This window comes from Asparagus officinalis, chromosome 7 (genome assembly GCF_001876935.1).
Source record: "Asparagus officinalis chromosome 7, Aspof.V1, whole genome shotgun sequence".
Taxonomy (NCBI): domain Eukaryota; kingdom Viridiplantae; phylum Streptophyta; class Magnoliopsida; order Asparagales; family Asparagaceae; genus Asparagus; species Asparagus officinalis.
The window spans coordinates 1,358,604-1,383,924 of record NC_033800.1 but is presented as its reverse complement, the minus strand read 5'-3'; the positions used below and the strand labels follow the sequence as shown (position 1 = coordinate 1,383,924).

At 42.2% G+C, this 25,321-nt stretch overlaps 1 long non-coding RNA gene across 1 annotated transcript; it reads right to left on the bottom strand.

Annotated features, from left to right (window-relative positions):
• Positions 1,015-1,888, bottom strand: LOC109850808. Its single transcript, XR_002249556.1, has 3 exons — positions 1,746-1,888; positions 1,461-1,553; positions 1,015-1,357 (listed from the first exon to the last, which is right to left on the bottom strand). It is a non-coding gene; the product is annotated as an uncharacterized LOC109850808 (long non-coding RNA).

The following is a 25,321-nucleotide window of genomic DNA, read 5'->3' as shown; positions in this document are numbered from 1 at the left end:
TTGTTAAGGGAAAGCGAATCTGTCCAGTCCTTAGTTGATAGAAAAACATGGCCATCTTTGTCGTCTAAGCTGCATTTGGCACAAAGCTCGGCCAGCCCATCATCATCAATTCTCGACATGTTCCAAATTGATTTGATGCCGTTAATATGAGACCGATAGACAGTCTTAAAACGGCGATGCCGTTAATTTGAGTCTGAGAGACGGCTTAAACGGTGATGCCGTTAATTGGAGACCGAAAGGCGGCCTTGAAATAGCAATGCCGTTAATTGAATATGAAATGACGATGTCGTTAAATAAATATGAAACAGTGATACCGTTAATTAATTATGAAACGGTAATGTCGTTCGTGTGAGCCGAGAGACAGCTACCTCGGAGGCCGAGATGTAGGAAACCCCGAAGACTGCCGTGAGGGTTGGGGATGGGACTCAGATCTCGTCAAATAATTCGCTGTAAAACTATCGGAGTGAGACATGAAGGGTCGTGCCTCACAAAGATTGTAGAAACCGGCCAGAGAAAAAAAAATGAAAAGAGAGGGTCTTGCTGATGTAGATCCGTTACGAGGGAGGGGGAGAGAAGCATTACGTGCTTCCAGAGAGGAAAAGAAATGGACTGAGATTTAGGGTTTTCAAAACCCTAGAGAGGAGGCGGCTACAAGAGAGAGTGCCGACTGAAAACTAGGGTTTTCAAAACCCTAAAGAGGGCGGCTACAAGAGAGAGAGCCGACTCTTTAACGAAAATTTTGAAGGACTATTCTCTTATGTTTATTTTCTCAACATTTATGTTCTTTATCAATTTATCATGCCGAGAATACATCCAAGAACATTTCTGATAAAATATGGAAAATCTTGATCATTAGTCCATCAATATTTCTCTGGTTGCCGTCAATTACTGGGCAATGTCAAGGACTTCCTCTTTTGTTTGTTTGTTTATTTATTTATGAGAAGGCCATCACCTAACAAAATATCTTTCTTACATAAAACAAACAGAAGATGCAACTCATACAAACAAGCGAAGTAGAATAAAAAAAAAAACAAACAATTTCCCTTAATTATGCAACAAACTACAGTTCACATTTATTGCTACTATTCCAATTATATCAAGAGAATCACACCGAAGTCACGAACATAAACACACGCATACAAAGAAACTGAAGAAGCGACTATTTGGACTTCCACATCTTATGATAGGACCAAATGTTGAAGGATCATTTTCTGGACTGGATAGTTATGTTAATTGTTTGTGTGCTACCGTTTCCTCCCCTACCACCACCACCTCCTCCTCCTCCTCCGCCTCCTCTTTGATTGACGTTGATGTGCTTTAGTGCATCGACAATCTTGTCATCTCTTTCTTTTAGTTGCTAATAACAATTAACAAGGAAAAAGATCGAGTTAATATATACTTAAAGCATCATGAAAATTTAAGCGCGTGCACACAAAAATTATATCAAAGAAAGATTTTACCGGTGCGATATGGTTATAATACGCATTGGAATCATAGTATAAACAGAAAGGGCCACAACTATTGCCTGGCCTGCAAGACGAGCGTGTACAACTCTGATAACAAATAACATCAAAATTAAGAACACGTCGATTAATTAGAGAGCTAATATAAAGAATTTCCATTGCTAATCATGATATAACTAGCACAATTAGAGAGAGAAAGAGAAAAGGAGCTAATATAAAGAATTTTCATTGCTAATCATGATATAACTAGCACAATTAGAGAGAGAAAGAGAAAAGGCTCACCATTTTTCTTGGTTTCTCAAGAGCTAATGGTCTCGAAATTTACTGAGGATGTGAAGATTAGCGAATAAGGAGCATGTTTATAAGAGGGCTACAAGGTTCAACCAATAATATAGAAGGACTTCTTAAGTCTTTCATACATATTATTCTATTCAAATAGTTATATAATTAGTCTTCAATGCCAATTGCTGGGTAGGACGGAGGTGGATATAGACAATGACTCAAAATGCTTGTCTACCTTTTAGAACAGGTTTTTATTTTATTTTATTTTTATTTTAGGGAGACCACCTAATAAATATGGTGGTCATATAGAAACCATCTATAGTTTTTAATTTGTATTAAAACCATCTAAAAGTATATTTGCTCTTCAATCAACCATCCACGCCTAATTTTTGTTGAGTTTTTGTCCAAATTTCCATTACTACCCTGAATGAGGACATATGTCATCCATGTTTTTCCCAAAAATCATTAAGGGTAGTATGGAAAATTTGGCCAAAAGTCAACAGCATTGTGAGTGGTTGATTGAAGGGAAAACAAACTTTTTAGGTGGTTTTGATATAAATTAAATATTATAGGTGGTTCCTATATAATCACCGTATTTATTAGGTTGTTTCTATAAAAAAAACCTTTAGAATATTTATGGGATAGTAAAATAGTTATGTCTTCTCTGGGTTATGTTGTGACTGATGCTTTGAGAAACCAAACCAACGAACGCCGAGAGAAAGACCAAACAAAACACAAACACCAAGGTTTTACGTGGTTCGGCAAATTGCCTACGTCCACGGGGCAAGAAGGGGGAGGGTTTCCACTAATAGAGAAGGAGAGTACAAATTGAGATTACAAATCGCTCAAACGAACCAACTAATCTCACCAATAAATCTCTCAACCTCTCAACCAATAACCCTAACAAATAGCTCAGAAAGATCTCTCTTTTTGTGCTCCAAAATCCCCCAAAACGCTCCTACAAAACCCTCAAATCGTATTGGTATTTATACCAAAACAGAAACCCAAACAGACTGCAAATAGGAACTCTAACTTTCCAAAAAACCCGTCATAAGTCGACTTAACAGTCTGCATAAGTCGACTTGGCAGAGCGAAAAACAGCAACTGGAGAAGAGATCATAAGTCGACTTATCAGATCTGATAAGTCGACTTGCCAGAGCCCAAAATCAATAATCCAGAGCAGAACGTAAGTCGACTCATGCACAAACATAAGTCGACTTACCATAAGTCGACTTATGCCTGTGCATGAGTCGACTTATGACCAAAAAACTGCTTTTCTAAGTTCTTCTCCACAGAACCAATTTCCGTTTTGCTAGTGGCTCACAGAAAATAGTAAAGTTAGATCGAAAGTAAAATGATTAAAATGAAACCCTTTATCAAAAGTACAAAAGGATGCAATTACCAAAATATGATCTTATTAATAAACAGCATATTGTTTCTGACAATGCTTCCAGTTACATTTTATTTATTGTATTTCCCAAAGTGAATACAAATTTATAAATCAGATTATAAAAGGTGTTCGGTAGATTTCTCATTCGATGTAGAATCATAAGCATGACCAGAGCCCATCAAGAAACTACTCAAGATGGATGCATCATATGTATCGTGATGAAGAGACATTCAATTTTCAAGCATTTTAAATAAAGTTACTAGTACTCTAATGCATGCCATGTGTTGTTATCAAATTGTTAAAGTCATAGAGATATATGTTTTTAAGTGTATTTTCTTGATTAGTTTTTAAATTTTCCAAGTTTGAGGGCATTTTTGTAAATTATTTCTGTTGATGTTAATAATCAAACGAATAATATAATGGGGGTGATGTTGATTAGGGGCCGCTCACTTCTCTGAATATCTGATTTTGAGTTGAGTAGCTTCAACATGCACAAGCAGCGATTCGTGAGAGGACGTAGACTAGTTTCTCCGTGGTTTTTCTGACGATCAAGTCAGTTGATGAATTTGGGTGGAAAAATGATGAACTATGTGAGTTCTGAAGTGTAATGTAGTAAAATTCTCAGATATTGCTTGGAAATAGCTTGGAAAAATCCACTTGGTATTTATAGCACCTCTATTTATAGTGGTGGAAAAATAGTAGAATGGTAATCTCGACCGAGTACAAGATGGCGGCAAACGAGTATGGCATGGCGACTGTATCAGTACCTACTTTATAAGTGTCGATCGACGAGTTGAGGAGAGGTCACCTCAGCATTTAATGTGAAGTGATCGGGGGCATGGCGGTGCCAACATGGTTCGATGAGTCATGAAAACTATCAAGGCTAGAGGCATGATGACGCCTACCAATCATTAAATGTGATGTCAACGAGTCGTCAGCGGGGAAAGCTCAAGGTTGAAGTTGTCCTTTGGCTTGACCGAGAAGTAACACATTTCGAGTCAACCGCGCAAGGTGCCGAATAACTGGTCAAGTGGGCTCGTAGCGAGTCGTTTTCGACAAGAGACCCGACAAGTACCACCCTTCGAGTTGACATCTGCCCTTCGAGTCAACCTAAGGAGATGTCGACTCGGAGAGTCGGCTAAGTCGAGATTCTTGGGGGTTCTGACCGTCGATCTGATTTGAGCGGTGCATGTAAGAGGACACCTGTCCGTTGCTGGTAAATGACCGTACTTTGGCGACTGAAAACACCATAACAATTTCCCAGTGTGAAGGTATTCTCTTTGATTTTGTCAAGTGTGAGGGTGTTTTTTTTTTGTTTTTTTAACTGCAAGGGCTTTTTTAAAATTCTGAATATGTGGCTTATAATCACTAAAAGAGGGGTTTTTTCTTAATTAATTAGCTGTGATCAAGCATCTTTGTACTCTCTCTCGCAACTACGGCCAAAGGCTGATAGAAGTCGGCAAATTAAACAATGTGACTCAGGACCCGTGACTTCAATGAGAATAGGTGATTGATTCAAGTTACCAACGGCCCAAACAAGAAAGCACCAATAGATTAATTGAATCCCATTTTCCAAAACAGGAAACGAACTGAGAAGTAAAAACTAGATCACAGAATCCAACATAAAATTGCATGCAAATTAAGCAGTTTCAGATTACCAGAATCAAATCAATATCCATATCTTCCTGATTCCTCCATGCAAATATGGATGCATAAATAATAAAAAAATTAAATAACCCGGAGTATACCGAGAGCAAAATTGTAATATTGATGGATATTGATATAAGGTTTTAGATAGTTTTCCTCCACTTTCAGAGGTTTGGTTCGTCAAAGCTATAACAGAAAGTGGGGGAGAAAATGAGTTGTCACCGTATTATTGGTTGATGTGAGTAATTTTTAATGTTTTCCTCCACTTTCCTTGTTTAGGTTCTTTTTTTGTGTTTGGTTCATTCTTAAAAGTGGGAGAAAATAGATGAGATGAGATGAGTTGTTATTATATTATTGGATGATGTGACACATACTTAGGAAAATTAATTTCCTTGTTTTTTTGGAGGAAAGTGATGGAAGGAAATTTTAATGAGATGTGATGAGTTGTCACCATATTATTGGATGATGTGAGTAATTTTTAAAGATAATAGAAAATGAAAAAAAGTGGGAAAAAGTGAGTTAGATGAGTTGATTGATGTGACTCATTTCTTGTGTTTTGTTTACTTTTAAAAATATGAAATGAGATGTGATGGAATGAGTTGTCACAATATTATTGGAGGAAAATGGAGAGAGTGAGGAAAAATGGGTTTTAGAAAGTAGGAGAAAGTAAAAAAGTGAAGAAAAGTGGGTTTTGGATTCTGGGGGAAACGAAACAAACAGCCCCTAAAGGCTAGTTATAAGTTGCAGATCAATTTCTAGGTATACTATCTAAAACCGACGCAAATTTAATATGTGACATGCCAGTTTTATTATATATGAATACATCGTCCTATCCATAACCGACGCAAATTTAATAATAAAACTGGCATGTCACATATAATTAACAACCATATTAACTTTTCCCATCATTATACAGCAAATTATTATTAAAAGAACGGATAAAATAATTGAAGCAGTTTCTTTATGTCACTGTGTCACCAACCCCCAGCAGAGGAACACTCGAACTAAAGTTTATTAGGAACACAAAACTGTTTCTCCGAAGCCTTTCACTTTAATTATATTTTATTGCAATTTCTAGAACTGTATAATAGAAAATTACAGATATGTGTTACCTCACGAAAAATTAAAACAAAAATAAAAAAAAGAAAATACAAATAAAAAAATCGGGGTTTATCAACGCACACATCTGACCACCGTTCATCATGGAACAAGAATAAATTAAGAGGCGTTCCTTTCTTCGAGATAATTTAGCTACGGCCCCTCTCCACATACACGAGGTCCGCATTAGTCAGCTATTAACCGGAACTTAAGACGCAACGTGCTTAATTGTAAACAGGGAATTAATACAACTAGGTGGAATGCACGTGCAATGTACGTGGTTAAATATTATAATTGTTGATTTTTAGTTTATGTATTTACTATAACATAGTTGTAAAAAAGTTTATGATTATCATAATATATTAAAAAGTTTCAGATATTTCAATATATAAAATCTTGTTGGTTTCAACACTTTACCTTCCACATAATTAGTGATAAAGTCTTAAAATATTAATGATCTAAGAGCAATTTAATGATTTGGAATTCTATTTGTGAACGTGTGTGCCCGAGACACGTTCTGTGTCTCGCGGGGCCACACCCACGAGCGAGACATGTCCTGTGTCTCGCGGAGTCTTGGCAGTGGGCTTTTGTGAACTACAGTTAGCTTGATCCCAGTGGAGGGTACGTAGGCAGCCGCGGTATAGCGACGCAGCTGGTTTGACCTAGTTTTAGTCTGATTTGGCATTTCAGATCTCTCTGGTGATTTTAGTGTTTGTCCAAAATTTAAGGTTTATCAAATGATGTACGAGGTGGAGAATTGTGAACGTGTGTGTAGGCGTCAAAAAATGCTAATAGATATCCCAGACATAGAGAAAATCACTCGAAGGGACCTCATACTGCTTTAAGAAAATCAAAACAGGTATGAACTGTCTCGCCAGCGAGACAGGCTTTGCTGTCTCGCCAGCGAGACAGTGTTTGCTGTCTCGCCAGCGAGACAGGCTTTGCTGTCTCGCCAGCGAGACAGTATTTGCTGTCTCGCCAGCTGCTGTCTCGCCAGCGAGACAGTCTTTGCTGTCTCGCCAGCGAGACAGTGTTGAAATAGTCAAAACTACATTTGTAACTGCCCTACACGTGTCCATTAACTGCCAAGGGACGTGGGAAACATCATGGGCGAAAATCACGTGGATAACTGCCAAAATAACGGAGTTTGAAACGTGAGAGAACAGTTACAGCGAGAAACTGCCATTTTCCGAGACAGCATTTACTGTCTCGCTGAGCGAGACAGCAAATTTACTGTCTCGCGGGTCGAGACAGCAAACGCTGTCTCGCCCAGCGAGACAGTAAACACTGTCTCGCCGTACTGACTTCTTCAGTTGTTGAGTTTTTGCAGTTACAGACCCTTGAGGCTATAAATAACCCCCGAGGGTCATTTCTGACGAGGATCGAGCATTTGTTAGAGCATTCCAGAGCAGAGAGAGCAGAGATCTAAGTTCTTGGAGCAATCCCTTGACATTCAGGCTTTGACTTGATTTCAAGAAGAACGACTATCTTACTTCGATAAGATATCGTTTCAATTTCTAACTTCGATAACGAAGGAAGAATCAGTAAACCCCTATTCACGATTTGTGATTCGGTGGTCCACGAGCTAAAGCGCTCCCGGCACAGGCAAAGTCCCACGAAAACAAAGATCGATAGACGATTTTTGTGTTTGTTTCTCAAAAGTTGTAATTTTCGTTTTGTTGTGTAGAAAAAGTCTTATAAAAAGATTATTCTTTCGAATTTGTTGTAATCGAACAAAGTTATAATGAATTCCACAGCAGCGACTTTTGAACCAAACAAGCTGGCGACCACAGTGGGAGCCAGCGGTCTCGCTGCCGAGACCGCGGTGTCGCAACCGATCAAGATCATCATCAATGAAGAGATCGAATACGAATTCGATCAGGCGAAGTTTGAGGAGTATTTATCATCCTCATCCGCGAAATCTTCCTCGTCTCGCAAATATAGGAAGATTTCGAAAACTTTCAAGTCTGCAATTCCAACGGAGGCCGCAGACAAAGATTCTGGCTCGATCGTTGTTAAGGAATCTCCTTGCAACGTCCCTGCTCAAAACGACTCTACACCAGTTACGGAGTCGTTGATCAATAGCTCACCGGTGCTGACGAAAAGAGCTCGTCAGAGACAGCGTCAGCGCCGTGCTCGACAATTGGCTAAGGCCATGCAACAAACCGACGGGGTCCATTACTATGCGGACCTAGAGTCGAGGAAACAGAAAGCGGTTCAATTGCCCCAACGGCAAAATAATTGTATTTCTGCAAAACTTACGACGGAGGAGTGGACTCTCGTCAAAAGGGCCCGTTCAACCCTCAAGGAACGGATACAGAGGCGTAAGGCGAAGGCTGCCCAAACTCGCGCTCTTCGTCAACAAGCGCAAGGAACCAAGAAAGAGACAGTGTCTGAAAAGTCACCGAAGAATCGTAAAGTCTGGATGCCAAAGACGCCGCAAGCATCTGTTCCGGGCCCATCTACTGCGTCGTCGGTGAAACCCTGGGTTAGCCCAGATTTGTCTAAGTTTAAAGTGACAATGGCAGATCGCCTCGGTCCTTCGGTTGACGATCGAGGCAAAGCCCCAGTTAAACAACCATCAGATGCTGCAAATAAACCCATAGTGGTTTCATATGCAGGGGGTCGTAAACACCCACCTGTCAGAACCTCACAAGTCCAGAACGAGAGAATACCAGTTCACTCTCGTTTAGGACCTATGAAAACTCCACTCCCGCAAGGGGGTGGATTCAAAAATTCAACTTTGGATCGCTCAGAGGCGACGACCAGTCGTCCTATGTATGTTAACAAAGTTCAGAGGCAAAGGATAGGTTGCTCGAATCACAATAATGACGAGCTGTACTATCAGAAGAAGAATTTAAGAAAGAGGATTGTCCGAGAGAATGAGTCCCATTGCGCTTGCGAGAGACTCATCAAAGCAGTGCTGACAGAATGCGGATGCTCTAAGAATAATTCAACAAGAGTCTCCGTATTTCAAAGATTGTCCAATGAAGCGTCAAAACCCAAAATGAGACGTTTCAACAAGAAAAAATCTGTAATCCAACGAGATGAATTCCCTGAGGTCACTATCAACATGACCAACAAAGGAAAGAAACAGTTAGTTAACCCCGACCCTGATTTCTCTCCGGGAGGGAGAGTTGAGCAGGGTCTTTCTCAAAGGATGGCGCGATTACAAAGAAGAGCCAACCTACGACGAGATTACAAGAGAATGCACGAGGGGTTATCTTCGGACGAAGAATTATCAGACACTTGTTCTGCTGTCGCTTCTGACGACACCACATCCAGTGTTGGACAAGCCAGAGAATCATTTGCAATTACGCCAGATCAATTGGCTCACATGCTGCAGGAAGCGTTGGCTAAACAACGCGAAGAAATTAGAGCTGAGTTCAAAACCGAAATGGAGTTGACTATGCAGCAGATGCGGGATTTGCAGGTTCAGCAACACCAACCGGAATCAAGCCAAAGAGCAGAATCCAGTCGGCGTAATGAAGAGGATGAGACGATATTTGAAGATCCTCCTCCAGATAAAGACAACTCCGGAAGCGATCCGACCAAGTCAGCCACTCAACCTCCACAGATCTATTTGAAGAAAAGCGAGGAAGAGGACAAGAAGATGCACGATCTTGAGAGCAAAGTCAACGCTTTGATGACGGCTCAAGAAGTGAAGAAAACGGGCATCCCATACCCGTACCCGAGGGAGTGGGACCTGATTCCTTATCCCCAGAAATTTAATTTGATTAACTTTACTCCTTTTGATGGCAGGGGTTCACCAACTCAGCACTTGATCTATTTCAAGTCGCATCTCGGCGCAATATCTGGGAACGAAGCCCTGATGGTCCGGTCATTCGTAGGAACCCTTCGCGGGCCTGCCTTCGATTGGTACCGACGCCTTAAGCCTGGGAGTATCACTAGCTGGGCAGACATGGAAGAGTTATTCCTCACCAATTTCTTCGACGACGACACGGAAGTCTCGATCGGCACGTTGTTGGATGAGAAGCAGAAGGATGGGGAATCGGTTGATGTCTTTGTCAAACGATTCCGGGACAAAGCGGTGAACTGCAGAGATCCACTCACTGAGGAATTTATTCTGCAAACATGTCATAATAATCTGTCCTTGGATGTATTAGAAGTGGTGGGGGTTGTTCCCTCTAAAACTTGGAAAGAGATGAAAGTAAGAGGTGAACAAGCTGAACGCTTCCTCAAGAGAAAGAATTTGGAGCGAGGTTTGCCACCAGCTAATAATCAGAATCAAAATCAAAAGCAGAACTTTAACCCTCGAGGCAGAGGAAGAGGGTCTGTAGCCGCTGTGGACGCACATCAGACGTCACAACAGCCACCGCAACAACCGCAACAATCATCCTTCCAGTTGGCGCCAAACCAGAATCAACAGCCTTCGAAGCAGTTTAAGAATTCTGAGCCCAGATTCCCAAAGGAATACTCTTTCAAAGATGATGAAGTTCCGGTCATCTTCAAATACTTGTTAGAGAACAACAAGATCAAGCTTCCACCGGTCACAAACCAAGAAGAAGCAACGAAGATCAATGACCCAAAGTATTGTGCATATCACAGAAGGGTCCACCATCCTACTAAGACATGTTATGTTTTAAAGGATAAAATTCAAACATTGATTGATGTTGGTATTGTGACACCGAAGCCAAAGGAGAAGAAGGTAGGCGCAAACGCGGTCTCTATTAGCTTCGGATCGGTTCCTTTGTCCTGGTTTCAAGCCGAGCCAGTATCAAAGGTCAAGATGCAAACCATCAACGATGACCCTCATGGACAGCGCCAGAAGGGGCTCGTATCTCACACAGCCCCCAACGGCGAAATCCTTTGGGTTCATCCGGATTTGCTTGAAGATGAACAGTGGACGACACCCACATCAAAGAAGAAGTCAAAAGGCAAGGGAAAGGAGAAGTCCTGCTATGGAGCCTCGGCGATTCCCGAGAAGAACGATGAGGATATAGCAGCTTTATCACTTTCTGATGGAGAACAGGAAGTTTTTGCTACAAGAAGTGGAAACGAGTACCATTATAGGTATCCGGAAACCTCAGATCCAAATGCCAAAACTCTTACGGAGCTGGGGGTAGCCATAACTCCACCAGTAGCAGCTGAAAAACCTCAGAAAGTTGTTAAGCAAAAAGAAAAAGAACCTCAACACAGAGAGGTTCAAATTCCGAAGCAGTCTCGTTTTAGTCGACCGATTGGACGAGACAAACCGGAAAGCTCGAACGCACCATATCGTTTCGACGTTATGGCTCAGCTGGCTAATATCCCAGCAAGAATCACATTGTACGAGTTGCTGCGCCTCTCAAAAGAAACCAGAGAAGCTTTACAAGAAGCTTTGGCTGATTCTGAAGTATTCTTAACTCAGGTCAAGCCAGCTCCTGAAGAGCCAGAATCGTCAGTGCAGCATTGCAATCTGGCAGCCACCAAATTTCCTTGCATTGCTTTCACAAAAGAAGACATGCAAGTCAGGAATTCAAAGCATGATAGACCGTTATATTTTACTGGATATATCGGTTCGAGCATGGTTAACCGGATCCAAGTCGATCCGGGTTCCGCTGTTAGTATCATGCCACTTCGTTTGATGTACCACCTCGGAATTCCCGCCAGCAAGTTAGCCTCCACTGGAACGGTTATCTATGGTTTCAACACAAGCGGGTCACGACCGTTGGGAAAAATCCGGGTGAAGTGTCAACTCGGAGATCTGAAGTCTGAAGTCACCTGCTATGTGATCGATGCGGAGACTTCCTATAACTTACTGTTGGGTCGCCCATGGATCCACGGTAATCTTATAGTTCCCTCCACCCTCCATCAGTGTTTGAAATATGTCGACACTAATGAGGAGGTCAAGACGGTGGTCGCGGATAAGCAACCATTCAAGGGGTTAGAAAATTACTTTACTGACTCCCTTCTTTATGGTGCTGAGTCCGAAACTGAACCATCGGCCCATGGCACGGACAGCGGAGAAGAAGCTGATACCGAAGCCGGGCTCGATTATAGTGAAGGTCTTGTACTAAATGACATTGAACCTCTTGTAATCGATCTTGACGGTGATGAATCGTCGGACGAAAGTTGTAACTGGCAGCTTGCCGATGAAATAATAAACCATGATTTAGAGTACTCGCATTGTCTAGATGACGTAATGCAGAAATTGTATGACGACTCTAGTCTACATATGCCACTTCGTTCGTCTTGTACGGCGACGAAACACCTCCAAAGCTCATCTGGAACAACTATGATCCTACCCGCAAAGGCAGGGGGTGAAAAAGAGATAATCTTTGGAAAAGGGGAATCATCCCCCACTCCAGATCATTTCTTAGATAGTAATTCGGATGAAGAAAAACCCGGGCGACACTTCTCTCGGTATAGTTCTCAAGCGAATGATTATATGATGAGTCGAGGCTATGACCTTTCACTTGGTGAAGGCCTTTATTTTGGTCAAGGTATTAGGGTTCCACCCCGTTCTACCTATGTACCAAAAGGAAAACCAGATAATTACTACAGTCGTAATAGAGGTCTGGGTTATGCTTCATCCGAAGACGATTATGGCCAACAGATTATTAACCAATTAATAGACAGGAGTGGACATTCATCCGATACTTCAAATTGGGATTCTGACGTGAGCATTGGTGAAAGATTCAAATCCCTAATGTCGAACATGGCGACGGTTGACCCTTCCACAACAGAAGAAGACGATCAGTTACCTGTTTGGGAAGATCCATGGATGCATTACATGAATATCCAATACGGTGATCGATTTGAGCAAAGAGAACCTCCTACCGAGGATAAAGTGGTTCAAGTTAATATGGGTGACGAAAATAATCCGAAGCCTATATTTATCAGCGGTGATCTCCCGCCAGACGAAAAAGAGGAATTAATTGCCCTCGTTAAAGAGTATATCGACGTTTTCGCATGGAACTACGAAGATATGCCAGGACTCGACCCAAATGTAGCAATGCATACCCTTAACATAAAATCGGATGCTAAACCTGTCAAGCAACAACAAAGACGGTTTCGTCCGCAAATTATGGAGGCAATAGAAGCTGAAGTTAAGAAGCTAATTGACTCGGGTTTTGTCAGAGAGGAACAACATCCTGAATGGTTGGCCAATATTGTTCCAGTCCTCAAAAAGAACGGAAAAATCAGAATCTGTATTGACTTCAGAGATCTGAATACAGCATGCCCCAAGGATGATTTTCCCCTACCGATTACGGACGTCATTATCGACAACACATGCGGGTTTGAGAGAATGTCGTTCATGGATGGATTTTCTGGGTATAATCAGATCAAGATGCATCCGGATGATGAAAAGCATACAGCTTATGGATTTTCTGGGTATAATCAAATCAAGATGCACCCGGATGATGAAAAGCATACGGCATTCAGAACACCCCTGGGTGTGTTTTGTTACACTGTTATGCCATTTGGTTTGAAGAATGCCGGTGCTACATACCAACGAGCAATGACGAAGATCTTTCAAGAGCACCTCCGGAAGACCGTCGAATGCTACGTTGATGACCTGGTCGTTAAGAGTCGTGATAAAAACGACCACATTAACGATCTGAAGACAATGTTCGAGCTTATGAGAACTCATCAGTTAAAGATGAACCCGACTAAATCCTTCCTGGGAATGTCGAGCGGATTCATATCGATCCTGATAAAGTGAAGGCGATACATGAATTACAACCTCCGAGAAATCTTAAAGAACTCAGAGGATTGCAAGGTCGATTGGCATATATCCGTCGGTTTATATCGAACTTGTCCGGAAAATGTCAACCGTTTTCCAAACTCGCAAAGAAAGGCGTGTCGTTCATTTGGGATGAAGCATGTCAGAAGGCATTCAAAGATATTAAGAAATATCTGGTGAATCCACCTATTCTCGTTGCGCCGAAATCAGGCAAACCGTTTTTGATTTATGTCAAAGCGATGAGCCATTCGTTAAGTGCGTTACTTGCACAAGACGACGATAACGGTCACGAACAAGCGGTATATTATCTAAGTCGTACACTGGTAGGAGCTGAATCTCGCTATCCAATGATCGAGAAAGAATGTCTTGCCTTGGTGTTCGCAATCCAGAAAATGCGACATTATTTAGTCGGACAGACGATTTATGTCATTTCCAACATAAATCCCGTCCGAGTGTTCATGACCCAACCGGCTTCCATGAATTGGCGTTTGGCCAGATGGGCTTTACTCTTATCGCAATATGACTTGTACTTCAAGCAACAGAAATCTGTTAAAGGACGAGCTATTTGCGATCTTCTGGCGGAGAATCCTACGAAGGATGTAGTCGAATTGTACGACGATCTGCCAGATGAAACTCACGAAGTTAATACCACATCACATCAACAAGTGTGGCAATTGTACTTCGATGGGGCTTCCCGATCAACCAACGTGGCAAGTGCACCCGGATGTTCTAAAATCTCCTCAGGAGTGGGGGTCGTTTTAGTTTCCCCGGAAAAGCACGTCTTGCCTAGAGCATATTCACTGACTGAACCATGCTCTAATAACGTGGCTGAATACAATGCATTAATAATCGGACTTAATTTCGCCAAAGAGCTGGGGGCCAAAGAGCTGGGGGTCGAATACCTTGAGGCTTTTGGAGATTCTCAACTGGTGGTTAATCAAATACGAGGAGAGTATGAAGTCAGAAATCGAGACCTGATTCCATACCACCAGGTGGCCATCGAAATGGCAAGCTCGTTTGAAGAATTTTTCATCGAGTACGTTCCGCGTCTCCAAAATACATACGCGGATGCATTGGCAGCATTGTCAGTATCCTTGGCTCAACCTCCCGAAACAGAGCAATTAATTACAGTGAGGACTCATCAGCTTATTGTTCCAATCTACGATTCGAATGCTAAAGAGGTATACTCAACTGGAGTTGAACCCGAAGTTCGAGATTGGCGTTTTCCTATTATTGACTACGTCTTACATGGTATATTACCTGAAGATGTAAGAGAAAGGGAATCGATTCGGCGAAGAGCGCCGAGATTTTATTACAATGCCACATCGCAAACGTTGTATCGACGAGCTTATGATGGTCTTTTACTTCGTTGTCTATCCAGTAAAGAAGCGGAACAAGCACTCAAAGAGGCACATAATGGGATATGCGGTGCACATCAGCCCGGTCCTAAACTCTGCGACCGACTTAGGAGAATCGGATATTATTGGCCAACTATGGTGAAAGACGCAGTCGATTACGCACGACAATGTGTAGTGTGTCAATTGCATGCAAATTATATGCACATACCCCCTGAATATCTGCATCCTTCGGCGACATCGTGGCCGTTTGAAACTTGGGGAATGGATATAGTAGGTCCTATTTTTCCACCTTCGGTTAAAGGGGACCGTTTCATTCTGGCAATCACCGATTATTTCTCGAAATGGGCAGAAGCAGTTCCACTTAGAGAAGTAAAGACGACCAATGTCATCAAATTTATCAAACACCATATCATATATCGGTACGGTGTGCCAAGGCGAATAGTGCACGACAACGGTCCTCAGTTCGTGAGCAACGCATTCATCAAGTTCTGCGGTAAATTCGGGATTAAAGACGTTTCGTCGACTGCTTATAATCCTACAGCTAACGGATTGGCCGAAGCTTTTAACAAGACTATCATCAAAATCCTGGCAAAATTGGTGAAAACCAATAAGCGAGATTGGGATGACAAACTCGGCGAAGCTCTCTGGGCTTATCGTACGACCGTCCGCACGCCTACCGGAGCCACCCCGTATGCTTTAACGTATGGGTGTGAAGCCGTTCTTCCATTGGAAGTGCAGATTCCTTCTCTCCGTATCGCTCTCGTAACGGGAATGACGACGGAAGAACATCATCAGAAACGTCTCGAGGAATTAGAGATGTTAGATGAGAAACGCTTGGAAGCTCAACAACAAATCGAGTTTTATCAAGCTAGAATTTCTCGGGCTTTCGATAAAAAGGTCCGACGACGAAGCTTTAAAGAAGGAGATCTAGTTCTCGCCGTTCGAAGACCTATGATTCTCACTTCTAAGAAGAAAGGCAAATTTGAACCTAAATGGGAAGGACCGTTTGTGATAGAAACAGTCTATTCGAACGGTGCATATCGCCTGGTTACCCAAGATGGCAACAAATTGATGATGCCAATAAATGGGAAGTTCCTGAAAAAATATTATCCGTAATATATTCAGGATAACCTGTGTAAAGCGGGAAGTTCCTAGAGAATCCTATATAGGATATTTCAGGATAACCCGAGATCAGTTCACTATTTTAAATGAGAAGCTGGTCATTTGAATAATTCATTGTTCTTTTACAACTTTTGTTGAGATGAGATTTAATGATAGTTAATCTTTCCTCAGCAAAACCTTGTAATATAATCATGGAAGATGAGATTTGATGATTTGTAATCTCACGCTATGAAACCCCCATCGGTCGGATTGATCAACGATCATCAGTATGTATCAGTCGACAGATTATTTCGTGTCAAATTCTTATGTTTAAAATCAAAATTTCCCACCGATTAGTTTGTGCAAATCAACAAACTCATTGTTATTTGCACCCTACTCCTATTCCTCACTTGGTCAAACCTTTAAACAGTTAGGACCAAAGCCAAAATCCCCTCTCGATTCGTTCCATGAACGAGAGGTCCACAAATTGAGCGATCAAACCTTCCTACAGTTAGGATCGTCTCAAAATTCCCACTTGGTCAAACCTTACTACAGTTAGGACCACAACCAAAATCTCCTTTCGATTCATTTTTGCGAACGAAAGGTTTACTTTTGAATTGAGTAATCAAACCTTATGACAGTTAGGGTTATTCAAACCAACCTATTTTCTCTAAGTGGAGATTCCACTGTGAGTTTCCTTTTCATCAGGAGATAGAATATAAAATTCTCCCTCTCCGATTCTGGGTTTATCTCTACCAACAAACAAGAGACCAGGAGATAGAATATAAAATTCTTCCTCTCCGATTCTGGGTTCATCTCTACCAACAAACAAGAGACCAGGAGATAGAATATAAAATTCTTCCTCTCCGAGTATGGGTTTATCTCTACCAACAAACAAGAGATTGAGAAATGGAATATACAATTCTTTTTCTCTCCGATTTTGGGTTCGTTGTCCTATATAGGAAATGCAACCTATTCACACTTTGAAATCCATGTTGTTCACACATGGGGGATGTTATCTCTATCCCTTATTAGAGATAAGCCTACATCTAACACATGTAGCCTACATATTCAACAGTGTAGTTCAAAGTCTAAAAGAGTTTAATTCTTTTAGCGCAACGTTATATGTGAAACGGACTTAGATAATTCACATACTAGCCCGATTCAAACGGTAATCGGTAAAGGTATATCAAATCCGTTGATGGCTGAGGATTTGCCAAAAATCCTATAAGTATTATGGTTATTTATTCTAAATAAGAATGAGTAATCATAATAAAAAACCTCAATGAGCAAAAAGATTCAATATAATGAGCAAAAAGGTTCACTATATTGACCAAGAATTTTCAAACAAAGCTACAAACAAAAATATAATGTTCTCCGATTACAAGAGTTTATATTGACTAATTTGATTTTCAAGTTTTGACAGCTCTAACGCATAAGTCTGTTCAAGCTCAGCCGTCAATTTAATTTTGAAAGCTTCTTCATCAACACTTTGAAGCGCGGCGACCTCTTGTTCCTTTTCAGCAATTATTTTATCTTGAAAGTTCAGTTGCTGTAACAGGTCTTCCTCAACATGAATTTCCTGCGTCAACTCAGACTCCAAGACATCAAGAGCATCCTTGGCCATTGCAAGTTCCTCCTCTAAGCGAGCTATTTCCGCTCGACTCGATTTTATATCTCGGCGTAGGTTGACCTTGGCTTGTGTCCTTTTGCCAATATTCACCCTAAGCTGATGACTGTGGGCTCTTAACTGTTGGAGTTCGGAGTTGGCAGATTCTTGAGAATCACGCCACGCTTGCAGCCTGGATTCCATATGAGAAGCGATGTAAAAAGGTACGCCTTTGGTGCGAAGAGTTTGCAGAAGTTCAATATGTTGCCTCAAATCAACCAAATAAGCGGTGACTGAATCGGCTAAGTCGTTATACCCTTCCTCTCTGAACCCTGATATAAAACGCTCAAAAGATTTTTTATAATTCTCAAAATACGATCTTTTGAAGAGAATGCGATCGACCATAGAGTTCAAAAAGGAGATGAAGCCTTGGAGATTAGAGCAGATAACAGACTTGTCCGGATCGTCATCAACCAATAACGCTTGGATTTGAGTTGATAATGATGAAGGAACTGCGAGAAAGTCAAATAAGTCAGTACAGTATATATATATGCATACAAGACAACAAACTAAAGCATACCAAATTCGACGGAAGAACCTTCAGCATGACTTGGTTCGCTCAAGGATGATAATCTGGATTCCTGAACAGTCAAGATTGGTTCAGGAATGGTAGCTGTTGATGCACCCGCTACATCAGGGACTTTTTCAACTAAAGTCTCAGAGGACGGCGGGTCCAAACTAAGAGACTCTTTAAGAGGAGATTCTACAAACAGGAGGATTACAATGAGCATAATGATAATCCGAGCTTGAAACAAACGATAAATGAAACTCACCAATTCTAGTCACAACATCGGCCGATGTACCAACTTCTTCAGTTGGTCTCGCTTTTGTTGCAACTGGACTAATCTGGGGAGTGACAGTGACTTCTATCATCATGGGGTCCATAGGAGTAGAAGGTTGAGGTTCAAGAACTGATGATTGCAAATCAACCTCAGTTCCTGCCCATGGCACGAGTTCACTACCCTCCGGTTGTTCAGATGTTTCGGTGATGATAGTAGTATCAGTTCCAGTAACTGGTCCTATAATTCAAATACTTATATGGTTAATCAAGTTAAAATATATATGTATGCATATATGGAGTTTACAGAATAAAGGTCTTACTTTCAGAAGGACCTGCTTCTGTTGAACCGACTCCAACACTGGATTCCGTGGCTGCACCAGGAGTTTTCCCCGATAATAAGTCGGAGATATACTCATGGTCGCCTTCAGAGAGATTGAAATCGAGGTGATGTTCATTGAATTCCTCGACCTCTGTTGTATGCGTGGTCTCTCCTCCAACAGATTCGTGCATTGTGACATCTACAAAATGTGTTGAGTCGTAAATGACACATAAATTTAGACGAATTTGCTCAAAAAGACAATTAATTTTACCTTCGTTGGTCGGGGCTGATTCGAGAGCTCCACTACTGGTACCTGCTTCTTTTAATTTGACTAAAAGGAGAGAAAGCGCACAGGTCATTAGAGGAGGCACACGGTCCGACTCATTCATTTCTCGGATTTCTCTTCCGAGAGGAGAAAGATCAGTACCTGTGTCCGCAGCTGATGGATCAACGTCAGGAGTGGGTGGAACATCAGCCGATCCTTCCTTCAGAGCATCATGCATTTGTTGGACGAAGCTTGTTTCCTCAATTTCCATACCTCCGGGAGAAGCAGCATCAGCTGGCAATTCTCCTTCCTCTCGACTCCCTGCAGAAGTTGAACATGAAATAAGTTTGAACATCAAAAAAGTGTAAAAGCTATAAAAACAAATCGCTACCTTGTTCATCAGAAGAAACACTACGACCGGATGTCTCTTCTACAGCAGGAAGATGAACGCGCGGTTTAGAAACAGCTTTCTTCTGTTTCTTCAGAGGGCGTGCACCAGAACCTTCATGACGATGTTTGGTGCGTAACTCAGCTCGGGGAGAAACTTGAGTTTGAGCTTGAGTAGAAGTTCGAGATATTTGCCGACGAATGAGAGGCACCATATCCTCTTCATCCTCTTCGTCGCAACTAAGAACTTCTACCGTCATCCGGTTAGGATGTTCCATGACGACTCTTTCCTTACGTTTCTTTGGAGCAGCTTGTGGTTGGGTCGGAGCGACAGAAGGCCTTACAAGTCCTCTATCAAAGAATGAATCGGGAAGGCCAGATACTTCCTCAGAACTTGATTCATTCTCGTCTTCCCCTTCTGAAGTTTCGGTTGCTTCACTATCAAACTCCTCTTCACTATCAACTGGGAGAGCCGGTTCCTTTCCTTTCCTTGATGATTCAGCAGCCTCTTTTCCTCGAGGCGACATCACAGCTTCACGAGGCGGTTCTGTTGCTTGTCGTGGAGCTATTTCCTCCTCTGAGTCTGATATCCTCCTACGTCGAGTGGCAATATTGGTGGCTATCAGCCATTTGCAAAAGAGGAAAGTCATCCGTAGAGGCGGCGTCTCTAAGGGGAGATCAAATTCAACATTGGTGCAGCCGGCAATGCTCCAAAACCAAGCTCTCGCCCCGTCGATAAGTCCACCTCGAAAGCTGAGGTGACGATTCGGGTTGCCGATGTATATCTGATCATACCCGAACTGACGGGCGAATCGACATGGAAGATAGGGTTCGATGTGGCAAACATCCCTTATCCTGAACAACAGATATCCAGGTCGAATATTCATCAACCATCTGAAGCACCCGACATCCAAGATGGTACGATTCTGCCTTGGGTCTTCAGCATCCACTAAGGTAGTGTTGTAAGTACCGGAGAACTGAGGGAAGCAAGGAAAAAATTCCCAACATTTGTGAATTTTAAACTGCCTCGTTATGTCCGGCTCTCGATGTTTGCTCCATTTGCAATTCTCGAGATTTTGCAACAGAGGGACACTGAGATCTACCGTATCAGGAGCCTCCATTAAATCTGGTCGATGAAGTACCAACCAGGCCATTAAGTAAGTATAGGGCAGCTCCAGCTTCGGAACGGACAGGCTGGCGGAAGGTTTCTTTTTCTCCTGGGTAAATGCGGAGATTAGTTGCCGCAATCCACTATGAATATCGGCCACCATAGCGGGAAGCAAAGATAATTTGCGACCTGTAGCCAGCTGGACGGCCGGATACAACACTTCCATTGGCATCGCATCTGCGGATTGATGGGGAACTACACATCTCTTTAACCATAAGGCTAGAAAACCCGCCAGCAGAGCAGTAGGGCTAATCGGAACACCAGCTTGCCACAGATAAGAGCGGAACTTAGTGCCGTGCAAAAATCCATCTTCTGAGCGCGAAGTATAAGAATGCGCGTTGGTTTTCTCTAACAAACGGTTAATTTCATCCGTACTCAAGGGAGACAATCCGCACACATCTGCCGAACGGACATCCAGATTCTTGAAGAGATAATCAGCGAATTGTTTTAAACTGACTTGAGGAGACTTCTTTCTGGCTTTGGGCTCCATCTCGGCCATGGCTATATGATAATGACAGGTCAATTCCCATAGAGTGTCATAGGTCGCAGTCGAGCTATCTTTCATCTTAATCAGCTGATTGGTGGTCGGAAAGAACTCTTGATATGGGACATCGCCCATAGGCAAAGCAGACACTTGCATCATTTCATGCAGTGGTAGTCCAAGTTCCCCGTTCTTGGTAAAGAATGTATTGGTGTCCGGGTTGTAGATCTCGAACAAACAAAGGAAATGACTTACACTGCTCTGCAAGCCATGCATGGTGGCACGAATCGGGACATCCAACCCTAATCCTGCTAATTCTCGCCCAAAACGTTTCAACACATATTGGGTCATCCTGGTCCACCACCACTTGTTCCCAGAATAATGGACCCATCCATAACACCTGAAAGTCTCTCTGGGCAATCTTTTTCCTGCTGCCGCTAACCGGTTCTTCACAGTGTTGGCTTGCACTATCTTTTCGTTCTGAGGAATATTGTCTTGTCCTAAGACACCCGGATGAAGTCCTCTCACATGAGCTCTTTCACTGGAACCTGGAGTTGCTTCCTTTCCAATGAAACCACAATGAATGTGCTCGTGGTTTTCGGTTAATTTCCAGAACATCTCTCGTCCAACTGATAGGTTCCTGAACATTAACAGTGAATGATCCCGAGGGATAAAAGGCAGATATAAGAATGATGATCCACTCTGGTGCAACCATTGCGCAGGCTGGCAGAAAGCAATCTTCGGATCTTTTACCGAGTCACCAAATAAGAAATCTGGCTTCCTTATGCATTGATTCGAGTCTTGCTCCGAGATCAAGGGCGCATCTGTGATTAATCGTCGTAGAACACGACAACTACCTCGCTGGATTAATTCACTATCACTTCCGTTATAATCAGATTTAAACTGGGGAGAGAATTCAATTAACGGGATCCCCTCGTAATAAGAGTGGGTCACGCTACTCCGGCCAGTAATCACATCAGCAGTAAATGTGGTAGAAGGAAATCGGACTGATAAAAGAGGCATACACATAAATGGTGTAAGTGTCATCCTAAAATTTTAGAGAAAAACGGTATATCTCATTCTATAAGATATAGTCGTTATCTCATAACAGGTGTGACGATTTTCTATCCACCATATGTATAAAGGAGGTATGCGGGCATTATAACGGCATACCAAAACCTTTCAATACATATGGGATGATGTAAAATCGCCCCTGTGTATTATGAAGTGTGTTTTGTCAAAGCAAAACAAACACTTTTAAGCGTCGATCCCCTCAAAGGAGGATACCGGCTCTTCTCGAAGGTACCTCAAAGGATACAAACGAGGATCTGCAAGCAAATACAGGTGCATATATATATGGAATGGACGAAATACAATATTTAAATTCGTGAAAAGGTGAAAGAAATATACCTCCACGTGAGATCGCAGCAGGGGCAGCCTCCTCAGGGCTCTGAACAGTCGGTCGGATTCCCTTCCCTCGAGCTCTACGTGGCGACATGATGAGTATGTGATCTACATTGAAATCCAAGAGGAAGGTTAAGATTTTGAACATGAAATCGACAAAAAAATAGGACAAATACAACTGAAATGCTGCATGCACAGTCACAGGTTGCCAAAAGTCAAGATTTTGAAGAAAAGAGGGGAAACAGACCTTTCAAATCCAAATGAAATCTCTTCAAATCGAAGCACCACCAAAGTCAGAAACGAAGAGAAGAAGAAGAGGTGAAGAACTGGTCGAAAATCGCTCGAAAATCGCCCAAGAATCGCCTGAAAATCGCAAAAAAGTCGACGTGAAAAAACCCTAAAACCCTAAGTCCCGACTTTTATAGCCTCTGCCTCGCTGAGCGAGACAGAAAACTCTGTCTCGCCGAGCGAGACAGTAAACTTTTCTGTTTTGCACTATGGAACAGTGGAATACTCCAATGGGTACACGAGTCTAAACTGTATTCCCACCCTCAACAGGAAGTTTCTGGAGAATATTAATCTGAATATTCTTAAGGATAACCTGAGGAATTCTCAATGGATATACCAATTCAATGGTAAACGCTGAATTCACAAGAGCAAGTATCAACTTCAATTCAAGATCTCGACAACGGTCAAGCGATAAACGCGACGCCGGGAGAACGTTAGCTATTCTACGAAGAACTGGATAGACTAACAGCAGAAGAGGTTAAACATTGAAGCCATTTACAAGTCCTTTCATACGATCTATTCAGCCAAGCATTGAAGGGATCGTAAGTAAAATCTATCTTATCCAAAGTATCCCATGCTCCTCTATAAAAGAATGAGTCTGGAATACTTTGGAGGGGGTATCTGTAGGCGTCAAAAAATGCTAATAGATATCCCAAGCATAGAGAAGATCACTCAAAAATTCACAAGAAAGGATTTCATACTGTTTTGGAAAAATCAAAACAAGTATGAACTGTCTCGCCAGCGAGACAGTCTTTGCTGTCTCGCCAGCGAGACAGTGTTGAAATAGTCAAAACTACATTTGTAACTGCCCTACACGTGTCCATTAACTGCCAAGGGACGTGGGAAACATCATGGGCGAAAATCACGTGGATAACTGCCAAAATAACGGAGTTTGAAACGTGAGAGAACAGTTACAGCGAGAAACTGCCATTTTCCGAGACAGCATTTACTGTCTCGCTGAGCGAGACAGCAAATTTACTGTCTCGCGGGTCGAGACAGCAAACGCTGTCTCGCCCAGCGAGACAGTAAACACTGTCTCGCCGTACTGACTTCTTCGATTGTTAAGTTTTTGCAGTTACTGACCCTTGAGGCTATAAATACCCCCCTAGGGTCACTTCTGACGAGGATCGAGCATTTGTTAGAGCATTCCAGAGCAGAGAGAGCAGAGATTTGAGTTCTTTTCTTGCAACGCCTTGAAATTAAGCTTCGACTTGATTTTAAGAAGAACGACTATCTTACTTCGATAAGATATCGTTTCAATTTCTACTTCGATAACGAAGTTAGAATCATAAGCCCCCTCTTCACGATCTGTGAATCGGCGGTCCACGAACCAAAGCGTTCCCGGCACAGGCAAAGTCCCACGAAAACGAGAATTGATAGACGATTTTCGTGTTTGTTTCTCAAGAGTTGTAATTTTTGTTTTGTTGTGTAGAAAAAGTCTTATAAAAAGATTATTCTTTCGAATTTGTTGTAATCGGGCCGAGACAGCAAACACTGTCTCGCCCAGCGAGACAGTAAACACTGTCTCGCCGTACTAATTTCTGCAGTTGTTGAGTTTTTGCAGTTACAGACCCCTGAGGCTATAAATAACCCCCGAGGGTCATTTCTGACGAGGATCGAGCATTTGTTAGAGCATTCCAGAGCAGAGAGAGCAGAGATCTAAGTTCTTGGAGCCATCCCTTGACATTCAGGCTTTGACTTGATTTCAAGAAGAACGACTATCTTACTTCGATAAGATATCGTTTCAATTTCTAACTTCGATAACGAAGGAAGAATCAGTAAACCCCTCTTCACGATTTGTGATTCGGTGGTCCACGAGCTAACGCGCTCCCGGCACAGGTAAAGAACCCACGAAAGCAGTGATCCAAACAACGATCCTGCGTTTATTTTCTCAAGAGTTATAGTTTTCTTTTTGTTGTGTAAAAGAGTCTTATAAAAAGGCTGTTTTCTTTGAATTTATTGTAATCAACCGAAGATATAATGAATTCGACAACAAATTTAACTTTTGCTGAAAACAGTGTGTGCCCGAGACACGTTCTGTGTCTCGCAGGGGCCACACCCACGAGCGAGACACGTCCTGTGTCTCGCGGAGTCTTGGCAGTGGGCTTTAGTGAACTACGGTTAGCTTGATCCCAATGGAGGGTACGTAAGCAGCCTCAGTATAGTGGCGCAGCTGGTTTAACCTAATTTGGCATCTCAGATCTCTCTGGTGATTCGCGGTGTTCTTCTGGTGTTCATCTAAAATTTAAGGTTTATCAAATGATACGATGTGGAGAATTGTGAACGTGTGTACCTGAGACACGTTTTGTGTCTCGCGGGGGCCACACCCACGAGCGAGACACGTCCTGTGTCTCGCGGAGTCTTGGCAGTGGGCTTTAGTGAACTACGGTTAGCTTGATCCCAATGGAGGGTACGTAAGCAGCCTCAGTATAGTGGCGCAGCTGGTTTAACCTAATTTGGCATCTCAGATCTCTCTGGTGATTCGCGGTGTTCTTCTGGTGTTCATCTAAAATTTAAGGTTTATCAAATG